Source organism: Chionomys nivalis, chromosome X (assembly GCF_950005125.1).
Source record: "Chionomys nivalis chromosome X, mChiNiv1.1, whole genome shotgun sequence".
Lineage (NCBI taxonomy): Eukaryota > Metazoa > Chordata > Mammalia > Rodentia > Cricetidae > Chionomys > Chionomys nivalis.
The window spans coordinates 80,588,769-80,602,825 of NC_080112.1; the positions used below are offsets into that span (position 1 = coordinate 80,588,769).

Here is a 14,057-nt window from a genome sequence, read left to right on the forward strand (position 1 = left end):
ATGAATTCTGAGATGCCTACCAGCATAGGGAGAGGAAGTTAAACTACCCTCACTTTGGCCAAATTGTAAATTAATTCAGTTGCTTTTGTTAATTTCTATTTATTAAATTGTTTAAAATACAGAGAAACTGAGACTATGAGTTTATGAACCCAAGTTTCCACCAAAATAACAGATAGATTTTTATGAGTTTTACCATTTCCTCATTATGAAAATGGACATTTTCACTGTTTTAAATTTCCATAATACAGTATACTAGTATGAAAGAAATAGAATTCTTTTTAACAGACAGCAATGTAATGTTCTTCACTATGCAAACATGTTCATTACAACAAACAGATAAACAAGAAGATAATTTAAATTAACAGCCTACAATAATACTTAACATTTTAATTCATATTCTTTCAAACTTTTTCCTTTACTGCACACATTCCCATTCATATATTACAAAAAAACAATGATGGGGGCTGGGGATAACACAGCTCACTCAATAAAGCACTCAGTTTGCATGCAGAGGGACCTGCTCTGGGTCCTAGGTACTCATTCAAAAGCCCAATATAATTGTGTGCTTTTGTAATCCTACTGTTTGGGAGACAGAAAAAAAAAAAAAAAACAAAAAAACTTTGGGTCTCATCGGTCAGCCAACCCTAGTCTAACTTATGAACTCCAAGGCAATGAGAAACCCTGTTTCAAAGGAAGTCTATGGAATCCCTGGTGATGACACACTGGCCTCTACACACATGTCTAAACTTGTGCACATATGTATACATCGAACATATATGAATACACACACACACACACACACCAAAAATAGCATCCATCAGTGTGCTGCTTTATAAAGATAATCCAGAGTTGTTGTGCACATAGAAAGAGAAAGATTTAAGGCATCAAAAGTACTTGATTCCTAAGAAGTGATTTCACACATTTCTGACAACTTAAATTAACCTATATATATTTCATAGCTTGTTTCATTTTTTCTATTAAATTCTAGCAATGCTACAGAAAAGTTAGAGAGAAACTATAAATCTTTTTACCCTCCCAGTTGGGCCAAACTGCAAACAATTCCATTTGTTTTATCAATTTGTTTCTTAATTCATTACAATGCAGTAGGTTTATAAACTTAAGGACCCCTAGTAATATATTGAATTTAAAAGGCAAATAAGCAAAATGTAAGAGGACATTTTAATTGTGAAAAATGAATAACATTTATAGCTTCAACATCTTTTGCTTTTAGGCTTTTAAAAAAACACAATATACCACATTCTTTGTATATTGTTTAATTCAATGAGTCTTAGACACACCCCTAGGAAGTAAACTAGGAACTTGATAGAATAATGACTTTCATTTTGCTGATAAGGCAAAATGAAAGGTCAAAGGACTCATTCAGTAGGGCCCAAAGGGTTCATTGCAGAGGTTGAAATAAAAATATATCTAACTTTTATCTATAAGCTTTATCCCTATGATGTATACAATTATATAACAGGGTACTATAAATATCTAAAAATGGGATATATATATATATGTATATGTATCCTGAAATTTTCTATGTGTTTGTGTGATGTGGTAAAGGAGAAGGAAAGAGGAAGTGAGAAGTAGAGGGTAGGGAGAAAGAAGGTGGGGTACAGTGGAGGGAAGGAACAGTGAGTTGGGTGGAGTGACAATGGAAGAGAAAGAGGGAGGGAGCTATGGAGGAAGGCAGAGACAGACAGACAGACATGTAGATAGATAATAGTGATTTAGAAAATGTTTCAAATCATAATGTTTGGATTATGAGATTTTAGCATAGTGTTTTCGTCTGAGCATAATATGACTTTCTCATTGCTACCACAGATAAAAGATAACCCTGATGCCCTCATCAGGTAAGGAAATAAAACACAATACCAGGGACTCTACTAATGGTAGTGGACCCACCAATACTCTCTGGTAGTGCAGACTGAAGGGTATAGGACCTCAACAGGGATTAGAATCAGTGTGCCTCCTCTCCTCACTGTAAGAACCTTCAGGAGTGCTAGCATATACTGCAGATTAATCAAGTGCAGGGCTCTGTGAGGCAGCTCAGTGATTTTCATCCCACGTATTCTGGGATGGGCATTTGTATGGTGCAGGTGGCTTTGAGCCATCCATGCTCCAGTACGTAAACCCAACAAACTCACTGATTCCCCAGGCAGGATTTGGATGGAATCTTTCCTCTGGAGCAAATAGCCATTTGTTTATTTTTCCACAGATAAAGCAATGCAATGGAGGCTCTGGTGCTGCCTTTTGCCTGAGATAAAGTTCACTTAGCTCCACGCTAAAACTACCCTTCGCATACGTCTTACTCATATACCCTTTAGCATTTTATTTCTAACTGAAATTTAACATGGAGGACCTCCTAAATCAGATTCAGATAAAAGTGGGAAATAAAATATGTACTGTGGAGATGGTAACATGAGCAAATGCACTTGCTGTGTAAGGATAAGAACCTGAGTTCAAATCTCCATGTCCCATGTAAAAAGCAGTACAGACCAGGTAACCCCAGAACTGGGAAATGAAGTTAACTGAACCCTTGATGTTTACCAGCTTAGCCAATCTAGGCAAAATGGCAAGCTTCAGGCTTAATGAGATTTTCTTCTTTATGTTTCCGTGTCTTTCCCCCGTGTGTGTGTGTGTGTGTGTGTGCGTGTATACATGTGTATTATTAAATTCAATTACAAGGGGCTAGAAAGATGGCTCAGCAGTTAAGAGCCTATACTGTCCTTTCTTGTCCCAAATTTGGTTCCCAGAATGGATACTGGATACTTCACAACTACCTATAACTCCAGTTCCAAGGGATCTAACCCCTACCATGGTCTTCACAGGCAATTGCAAACATATGTTGCACAAGCACACACTCAAGCAAACACACATACACATAACTTAAAAATAAACGTTAAAAATGATTAGTTAAATCGGTTCCTTCTTTCTTAAAAGGTTAAATAACATTTATTGTAAGTACTATTACTAAATCATACATTTTCTATGAATGAATCCAAACATGTCATCTAAGTTTTTTTTTTCTTGATCAAAGGGTATAACCTTAATTTATTTGTCACCTAGAATTACATTAGATGTTCATTCTACAATGAATGCACAATAGTTGTGTGGTTAAAATTCTCAAAACGGAAAATAAAACCAACTGTTGAAGATTCTAGGGAGATTCAAATAATTCATCACAACTGCTGTTATGAATATTTTCATGAATTTCCATTGCGCCAAATTCTCCAGTGCGAGTTAACCTACATTACTGTCAGAATGGAAGGCATAATGAACAGAACACTGAACACACTCAGCCAATTAATTTGTAATTCATTTAGAAGACATCCAAAGCTGATTCATTCTTTAAATTGAACTAAATAAAACCTGATTTGATTTTCTAGAAATGTGCTGGGGTCTCAGCATTAGTAATGCTAAAGGTGACCTATTATGACAATGCCTATTAAGTAGAAGCTTATGAAAGAGGCACAGTTATTTTTAAAGCTCCTAAGAGCATATTTTAACTAAGAAAATAAATAAGGTAATAAAAATCTATTAGCATTAAAACTGTGAAGACCATTTAGAGAAGGAACAGAGTGTGTGGACATTTAAAGGATAAGGTGAATTCTCCCACAAGGAAGCCTGAAATTGAAGTCAATTTTGTCTTTCTATTGGACTCTCAGGCCAACTTCAATTTATGAGACATACTGAAACCTAAAGTGCTGGCTTAGGTAAAGCACATGGGCAATAATTTGTGTAAAGGGTAGCATTTCAAAAGCTCAGGGCTTTGTACACATGAGAAAAGTACTGTCAGGAAGCTACCCCGAAACATGAAATACAACCAAATAAAAACAGAAAAGTATAAAATCAATTACTATTTCTCCTTTCTTCACCTACAAACCTAAAATTATAACACCAAATATAACAAGTAATAGTAGATTACTCCATAACAGTCTAGAACTAATGCAAATACAGAGCCATGTGCAGTGGCTCATGCCATAATGCCATTATTTCAGAGGCTGAGGCAGGAGAACTGCCTGAATTCCAGCCTTAACTGCACAGCAAGCATTAGGATAGGCATAAGCTACGTGTGAGATTCCCTCTCTTCTTAACACACACATATGTGTGTGTAATTATATGTGTATATATTTATATGTATATACATACTATATATTCTTACCTAAAAACCTATAGATGTAATGTCAAAAAAGCAGTAGTAGTTTCCTTTATATATATACACACATACACAAATATATATATATATAATATAAACAAATTCTAAATAGATGACATGGTACTGTAAATGTAAACTTTTTTACTTAATAGCATATTGTGCAGACTATTACATACACTATAGCCTAAGCTATTCTGAAAATCCCAATTCTCCTTCCTCAGCCTCCTGAATCTTGGGATTGTAGGTATAAACCACTCTACTGGGCACATTTGACTATTTAAAAAGAATCATTCCATATAAAGTTGATTATTGTCTTCTCCAGATCTGTGGGATTTTGATGGGGATTGTATTGAATCTATAGATTGCTTTTGGTAGAATTGCCATTTTTACTATGTTGATCCTCCCAATCCAAGAGCAAGGGAGATCCTTCCATTTTCTGGTGTCCTCTTCAATTTCTTTCTTCAAAGACTTAAAGTTCTTGTCAAATAGATCTTTCACTTCCTTGGTCAGAGTTACCCCAAGATATTTTATGCTATTTGTGGCTATCGTGAAAGGTGATGCTTCTCTGATTTCCCTCTCTGCTTCCTTATCCTTAGTGTATCTTACACCTGTCAGAATGGCTAAAATAAAAAACACCAATGATAGCCTTTGCTGGAGAGGTTGTGGATAAAGGGGTACACTCATCCATTGCTGGTGGGAATGCAAACTTGTGCAACCACTCTGGAAAGCAGTGTGGCGGTTTCTCAGGAAATTCGGGATCAACCTACCCCTGGACCCAGCAATACCACTCTTGGGAATATACCCAAGAGATGCCCTATCATACAACAAAAGTATATGCTCAACTATGTTCATAGCAGCATTGTTTGTAATAGCCAGAACCTGGAAATAACCTAGATGCCCTTCAATGGAAGAATGGATGAAGAAAGTATGGAATATATACATATTAGAATACTACTCAGCAGTAAAAAACAATGACTTCTTGAATTTTGCATGAAAATGGATGGAAATAGAAAACACTATCCTGAGTGAGGTAAGCCAGACCCAAAAAGAGGAACATGAGATGTACTCACTCATATTTGGTTTCTAACCATAAATAAAGGACATTGAACCTATAATTCGTGATCCTAGAGAAACTAAATAAGAAGGTGAACCCAAAGAAAAACATATAGGCATCCTCCTGAATATTAACCTTCATCAGGCGATGAAAGGAGGCAGAGGCAGAGACCCACATTGGAGCACCGGACAGAAATTTCAAGGTCCAAATCAGGAGCAGAAGGAGAGAGAGCACGAGCAAGGAACTCAGGACCGCGAGGGGTGCATGCACACACTGAGACAATGGAGATATTCTAGTGGGAACTCACCAAGGCCAGCTGGCCTGGGTCTGATAAAGCATGGGATAAAACTGGACTCACTGAACATAGTGGACAATGAGGACTACTGAGATATCAAGAACAAAGGCAATGGGTTTTTGATCCTACTGCACGTACTGGCTTTGTGGGAGCCTAGGCAGTTTGGATGCTCACCTTAATAGACCTGGATGGAGGTGGGGGGTTCCTTGGACTTCCCATAGGGCAGGGAACCCTGATTGCTCTTCAGGCTGATGAGGGAGGGGGACTTGATTGGGGGAGGGGGAAGGAAATGGGAGGCGGTGGCGGGGAGGAGGCAGAAATCTTTAATAAATAAATTTAAAAAAATCAAATAAAAATAAAAAGAATCATTCACATACGTAAAATTATGCAGTATCTGTCATTCTTTGCCTAGCGCACATCATTTAGGATGATACTTTTCATGAAAATCCATGAAGTTATAAGTGGCAGTTACCCTTTTAAGTAGGGAAAATAATATTCTATTCTATTCTACATATAATATAGGTGTATATTATGTACATGTATACAGAAGTACTACATTTTTTATTTACTTGTCCCTTTTTAGAATTTAAGTTTTTATCATATTTTGCCTATTTCAAATAAAAATGCTGCAGTGAATACAGTAGGACAGATATCTCTTTGAGATTTTGCTCCCAATTTTTAAGAGAACATATTATTATTATTATTATTATTCTCATAGTTCATGTGTAGGTGACTACCTACAGCAATCAGCTTCCAAAGGGCTGGAGTTACAGTTATGAACCAAGAGTGCTGGAAACTGAACTTGGGTCTTCTAAAAGAACAGCAAGTATTCTTGGTTATTGAGCCATCATTTCCCCCAAATTTAAAATATTTTCATTTATATATCTCAAAATGGTATCTCCTTATCATATAATAGTTCTACTTTTATTTTTTTACCTCAGTCTTTCAAATAACAAATCATAATCAGTCATATGGATACTTCATAATGAGGTTATTTACTGAAAGGCATTTACATAGTAGTATCAGTACTGGTTATTTAAGCAATCCTAAAATATATTATATACAAATTACATATCATATATACTTAAATATATATTAAACATATCATATATTAAATTATATAAAAATATATTGACTATGTGTGTTGTAAAATTCCCAGCAGTGTGTTTTGATTATCTTCTCTTCATATTATTAGAAAGAGATCCCAATACTAAACAGGTGAGGTGGACAATAATACATAAGTCCATTATGTCTATAGTCTCAGATACTATATGCCATGCAAAGACACATTAATATGCATTTGGTAACAAAGTAAACAATCTGAGGTTGTGAGACAATGGTTTTGTAGAAATAAAGGCTGATGTAAACCAATTTCCAGTTTGTTTAAATATTCTGTGAGTTAGTAGAGAACTGAGACCTATTACTCAGAGATCAGGTATTGTTTAAATACTGTAACTGCAGCAACACAGTGGGCAGATCATTTGAGACACTCCCAGGTTTCTACAGATGCTAAGATATGCATAATGAAGCCTTTACATTAGTAAATGTACATTTACAAAATTTTAATGCAGTGCTACAGAGAGCCTTGTTCATCCTTGGCAAATATTTTCTCACCGAGTTATATTCCTAGACCCTAATTTCTAACAATAAATACAGTTGGTCCTCTATGTCTATGGAATCTTCATCCATAGATTCAACCAGACTATGGATTGAAAATTTATGAGAAATAATCACAGAAATATTATAAAACAAGACCAGAATGGACCAGTACTAAACACTGTGCTTCCTCCATAGGGATGAAGTCTATTTCCTAGTTCCTCAGTATCTCCTGCGTATGGTTACCAATTCTTTTGCTTATCTATTCACTCATTGATGGATATTGTGGCTGTGTCTGTCATTTGTTTATTAAGGATAATACTGCCATGAACATGTTAGGGGAGCAGTTTACCAACTGAAACTATATCACTAGCCATAATTCCTCTCTCTCAAAGATACAATGTATGGGGACTTGCTGTCAGCTTTCTTTTATTTCTTCTTTCTTTCCTTCTTTCTTTCTTTCTTTCTTTCTTTCTTTCTTTCTTTCTTTCTTTCTTTCTTTCTTTCTTTCTTTCTTTTTTGCTTACATTTTAGGAACTGAGCCCAAGAGTTTTGCATACAGGTCCCTACTACTGACATAGATCTGCCATTTTGACTTAACTTTTCTTCAAAAACTTATTGTTTCATGGCCTTTTGGCTAATTCTAAGTGAAATGAGTGGTGAGCTAAAAGTGGCATTGCCCAGAAATTTGACATCTCAAAACAGTTTCAAACAGCATGTAAAATACAAAGAGAACACTTTGGACTGATAAGAAGTGGGGCAGAGACCTCTATTACTATAGATCAGCTTAAGATAATGAATATATGCATAACTAGAATTCCACTAAAAACTGTCTTTTTAAATAAAATTAAACATTGTCTTTGAACATAGTGGAAAACAGTTACAATAAAAATAGAGGTATTATGGCTAGTTATATAGTTTCAGTTGGTAAACTGCTTCCCTAACATGCTAAAGACCTGGTTCAATCCTCAATACTTCTTAAACAGGGCATGGTGCTATACAGGGATAATACCAGCACCTGAGTGATGAAGATAGGAGAATCAGAAGTTCAAGCTCATCTACATGCAAGTTTGAGATCAACCATTTTTTTTTAAACTTTAAAAAGGAAAATTATTTGTCCTTCATATATGTATAAGAACAAACTACAACAACAACAAAGCTCCAAAAGTATTACACACTTAGCCCCATCACTTTGATATATACATAAAAGTTCTCCAACAGAATATTAAAAGAGAAAAGTAGCATAGATCCTTCTCATGATGCACGTATATTAAGGACTTAGAATTTTTAATAAAGAGCAAGTCATAATTTTTCTCTTCAGTGACAATTAGTTGGAATCAAGAAAATCCTAAACTTAAATTTAGCTCCTTGTCTTCCTAATTGTGGGCAGGTGATGTAATTTCTGAGGCTTACTTTCTTTATCCTATAATGATGGGATTAAAACTATCTCTTAGCACCACTAAAAGGATTAAAAAAGAAATTCTATGCAAAATAAATCAGGCTCATAATCACAAGGACTTTATAAGTGTTATTCTGACACCTACTTTCTCCACATGCACATCTCCATCCTAAACAAGAAAAAGGTACAAGATGTTTAGAAGTAAACTTAATTCCAGTGAGAATCCCAGCTATGTCTGGGGAATAACCATGAATAGAAAGAGCAGTATTAGCTAAAACTGCCTGGAATTTTCCCAGCCCTTTTGTAAAGGGCACCATACTGTGAATATTGCTTTCATATTTTAGAGAGCATATATTTGCATATATTCAAAGTACTAGGTGTGGCCAAAATGTTTCCTATTTACATTTCAGTCACAATCTTTGCATAGCTTGAATGCCCCTGGATGATTTGTACTATGGAAAGGATCTGATTTCCTTTCTTTTATGCAGCTATAGCTTCATTACATTTTTTTTAGAGATTTTAGGAAATCTCTGTTGACTAATTTAAATATATTAAAATTATATATTTGGAAATATATACTTTACAGGTAAGTTTTGGAGCTGAAGGGAAATCTGCTACAGGGTCATCTAATCAGGCATCTCATCAGCTACCCCATTTCTACCATATTTATTTCTAACTTCTTAGATATTAGACACCGCTTGTGTTTTCCCATTTTTCATTTGCCAATAGATAAAATTAAGATGAGATAAGCTAAAAATAAATTATATTAGAAAATCTACACTATAACATAATTTGCAAAAGTTGCTGTGTTGATAGAATAGAATGAGCATGTAGATGTCTTGTGAATAAAATAACAGGTACTGGGAGAGAAAGAAGAAATGTGTTATAAAATTATAGATCAATGGGTAAGTATAGCAGCAAATTTAGTAGTATAATCATTAAGAAAACTTACACAATTTTATATGTATCACAACCTTAAACAACAGAAAGTGTTGTCACATCTTTCAATAAAATAAATTTTGGCATCATGAATCATTAATCAAATTTAATGCATAATTTAAACACATAATTGAAGAATATAAAATTGTGCATAATCTGAAATAAGAGAAATTGGCAAGCCTTCCATTAGATATTTCATCAGCTAATCAGCATTATACATATGCCATGAATGTACATATATAAATGTAGAATGGGATATACACACACACAAACACACACATAGAGAGAATGAGTGAGAGAGCACAGCACTATTTACAACCTTACACTTCATTTCACTAAAATCTATGTATGACCAAAAATTCTATATAAGAATTTTGAACATTGATAGATTTTTGTTGTAATTCTTCTTTCTTTTAATACCAATTCATTTTATATGCTTTTTTTGGTCTCTGTTGCTTTAAATATGGTATGCAAAGAAAAAATATTTATTTAGTTCACAGTTCTGAAAGTTCAACAGCATAATATGCACAATCTTCTTGGAACTCCCAAGGGTCTTTCTATTGGGCCATAGCATACGGGAAACAAGAGTGCTACAAAGAGCTGTCTTGTATATTATGCTTTAAGCATTTTCAGCTTCACTCAAGTAAAAGTACAATAGAGAGCTAAAAATTAGAATTTGTAAAATGTATTTAAATTTTCAAAGCTTTATCATAGATACGACTTAACTGTGCTCTTATCTACAGTAAGTATGAAATATCAGCTATGATGTAAAAACAAGCAGTTCAATTCAATAAAATCTGTGTGCATCTGGAAATTTCCTTGCCATTCCATCACTTGTCTAAAAGTCCCAGGTGCAAGACAAAACAGTGGTAATTACTTTGACAATATATTTAAAACACTTATTGCTTTGAATTGACAGTGTTAAGATAGCTCCTCTCATTAAATTGCCTGAACTTAGACCTGCATTACTTGCACTAAAAATGTCACTTTGTTCTCTAGCTTCTTGTCTAATCACGTGCTTTTTCCCTCTTGTACTTGCCCACTTAATTATGATGCCACCTGATCATCACTAGAACTGAATTGACATTAGTGCTATTCCCATAAACTTTCAGAAATAAACACATGGATCATAAGGGACTAATATGAACAATTGGGAAATAATGGATAAATGGTTAGTTTTGAGAAATATACAAGCCAACCATGATGAGTTTTTAAAAATTAAAAAAAATTAAGTGGATCAATAACAGGTAATGATGGAATCTACAATAAAAACTTCTCAGTAAACAAAACAACAGCATAAATATGGTATTAGTGGTAAATTCTACAAAACATTTAGAAATCATTGACATCAATTCTTCTGAAACTCTTTGAAAACACCAAATTTCTTAACTTGATTTTTAAGACCAGTATTAACTGATACCCATGCCAGACAAGATATCGTGATTTTATTTTATTCTGCTTTTTTATTACTTTATAAATAATATCAATCAAAATTCCCACTTCCTCCCCTCCTCCCACTTCCCTCCTGCTCCCCCACTCACCCTCCTCTCACCCTTTCAGTCCTAAGAGAGGGCAGGGTACCCTGCCCTGTGGGAAGTCCAAGGCCCTCCCAGCTCCATTCAGGCTTAGGAATGTATACATCCAAATAGACTAGGATCCCAAAAAGCCAGCACATGCAGTAGAGACAAATCCCAGTGCCATTATCATTGAGCCCTCAGTCTGCCCCAATTGTCAGCCACATTCAGAGGGTCCAGTTTGATCCCATGCTCCTTCATTCCCAGTCCAGCTGGAGTTGGTGAGCTCCCATTAGCTCATACACACTGTCTCAGTGGGTGAACCAACCACTCGTGGTCCTGACTTGCTTGCTCATATTCTCTCTTTTTTTGCTCTTCAACTGGACCTTGGGAGCTCAGTCCTGTGCTCCAATGTGGGTCTCTGTCTCTGTCTCCATCTGTTGCCGGATGAAGGTTCTATGGTGATAGTCAAGGCGGGATAAGGCCAGTTCAGGCATACCCAAAAGATGCCCAATCATACTACAAAAGCATTTATTCAACTATGTTCATAGCAGCATTATTTGTAATAGCCAGAACCTGGAAACAACCTAGATGCCCCTCAATGGAAGAATGGATAAAGAAACTGTGGCACATATACACATTAGAGTACTACTTAGCAGTTAAAAAAAAAAGTGATTCTTTAATTTTGCATGCAAATGGATGGAAATAGAAAACACTATCCTGAGTGAGATAACCCAGACCCAAAAATATGAATATGGTATGTACTCACTCATTCGTGGATTCTAGCCATAAACAAAGGCCATTCAGCCTATAGTTCATGATCCTGGAGAAGCTAAGTAATAAGGTGAACCCAAAGAAAAACATATATAGATCCTCCTGGACATTGGAAGCAGACAAGAACGCCAGGCAAAAGTTGGGAGCATGGAGGTGAGGTGGGGTTGAGAAAATGGGAGAGGGGTTGAGGGGGGGGTTGAGAGAATGGGAGAGGGGGAGAGAGAGGGGAGAAGGGGAGGGTTGGGGAGAGCTTGGGGGAGTGGAATGGTTGAGATGGAGGAAGAATGGATATGGGAGTAGGGAAGTCATCATGATTTTTTGCCACTACCTGCTAAGTAAATTTTATCAACACAGATAAAATTATTCAAATCAATAACAGAGAAATGGAGCTAAGCATGTGCGCTATGCATTATGATCAATTGGGATTTATCCAAAAAGAAGTATGAGTTTGGTCCAACACACAGAAATCAATCATACAATATATTAATAGAACTAAGGAGGAAAAAAAATCTTACATGATCATGTTAATTGGCACTGGAAAATTGTGTCAATATTCTACATGTTTTAATACATTTTTTTAAGTAGTTAGTAATAGAGGACACAGGCAGTACTTGTACTTTGTTACTACCAATTTCACTGCTCCTTGAAGTATATTAAATAAATTAGTATTCTGTGCAGAACTCATATATCTTTAATTTTTGAGAGACAGGGTCTCATACAACCTGGCCTGGCCCTAGACTCTCTGCTCTGATTGACCCTGAACTTTGGATCTTCCCATCTTCACCTTTCAAGTCCTTAGATTACAGATACATATCACCACATTCAGCTGTATGTGATATGGGTTGGACTTGTAGTTTTGTACACACTAGGTAAACATTCTTATATCAACTGAGATATACTTCACCCACGGAGAACTCACTTTTAAAGACTTTTCTCATACAATACAACCCAACTGCAGCCTCTTTTCCCTCCGCTCCTCCCAGTCCCCATCCCATAGATTCATTGCTCCTCTGTTTCCATTTAGAAAAAAGCAGGCTTCCCAATGATATCAACCAAATAGGGCATAACAAAATGAAATAAAATAGGCACAAACCCTCATATCAAGGCTCAACGAGGCAATCCAGTAGGAGGGAAAGGGTCTCGGGAGCAGGCAGAAGAGCCAGAGACACTTCCTCTCTCACTGTTAGGAGTCCCCCAAACATTTCAAGCTAAACAACCACAGCATGTTTGCAGAGGACCTAGCACAGACCTATGCAGGCTCTGTGATTGATGTTTCAGTCTCTGTGAGGCCTCATGAGCCCGGCTGCTTAGTGGATTCTGTGGGCCGTGGGAGAACTCAGTTGATTTAAAAACTTATTACCAAACCACACTAATCAATACAGTTCAGTACTTCAGAAAGATGGAGAAACACCAATAGAAAAGATTATGTTTCCATAAAAAAATGCACGCATCTCTGGTAAATTAATTTTTGTTGTTTTTGAGATGGGGCCTCATTTAGCACAGGTTGGTCTTTGTTTTGCTATGTTGTTGAGGATGACCTCAAGTACTGATTCTTTTACCTTGACCTCTCAAAGGTTGTGCTTAAATGTGTGCCCCATTATACCCAGCTTTGGTTAGTGGGTTTATGAAAATTATGCTAAAGATCATTCAATGGAAAGTGCTGGTATGACATCATAGTCACATACATAAAATGAAGCTGGATCTCTACTTTGTGTCATATAAAAATTCTCTTAGAACTGAACAACACCTGAATGTAAAAACTACAACTATAAAATTCTTAAGGAAAATACACAGGTACAATAGATTTTTAGACATGACACCAAAAGCATATGCAACAAAAGAAAAAAAAACAGAAAAACTGAGCTTTATAAGGACTAAAGATTGTAGTAGTTTAATAATTTCAGACCTTATATCAAGGTCTTTGATTGCCTAGGCAACAATTTTCTCAATAGAATTACAATGGAGAAAAAAGACAAGACAAAATAAGTAGGATTACATTAAATTAAAACACTTCTGCATGACAAATCAATTACTAGAGAGAAGAGAGAGTCTATAGAATGGGTGAAAAACCTTTGCTAGCTATCTTCCGACAGGAAATTAAATACCAAAAAACAACAACAACAACAACAACAAAAAACAGATAAACTGTGCTGGGGATGCAGAAGAATATTTGCCTAGCATACACCAAATTGACAACTACAGTCCCAGCACTTGGGAGGTGGAGGCAGGAAGATCAGGCATATAACTCAATACTGAGTCAAACTGGTTACATGAGATCTTGCTTCCCATAAATAAGCAAACAAAAACAAAACAAAAATGGGTGA

General features: G+C 35.8%; 1 protein-coding gene across 1 annotated transcript in view; it reads right to left on the reverse strand.

The window, feature by feature from the left end:
* Positions 1-14,057, reverse strand: part of Hdx (highly divergent homeobox) — a 101,965-nt gene that overhangs the window by 40,802 nt on the left and 47,106 nt on the right. The window lies entirely within an intron of this gene.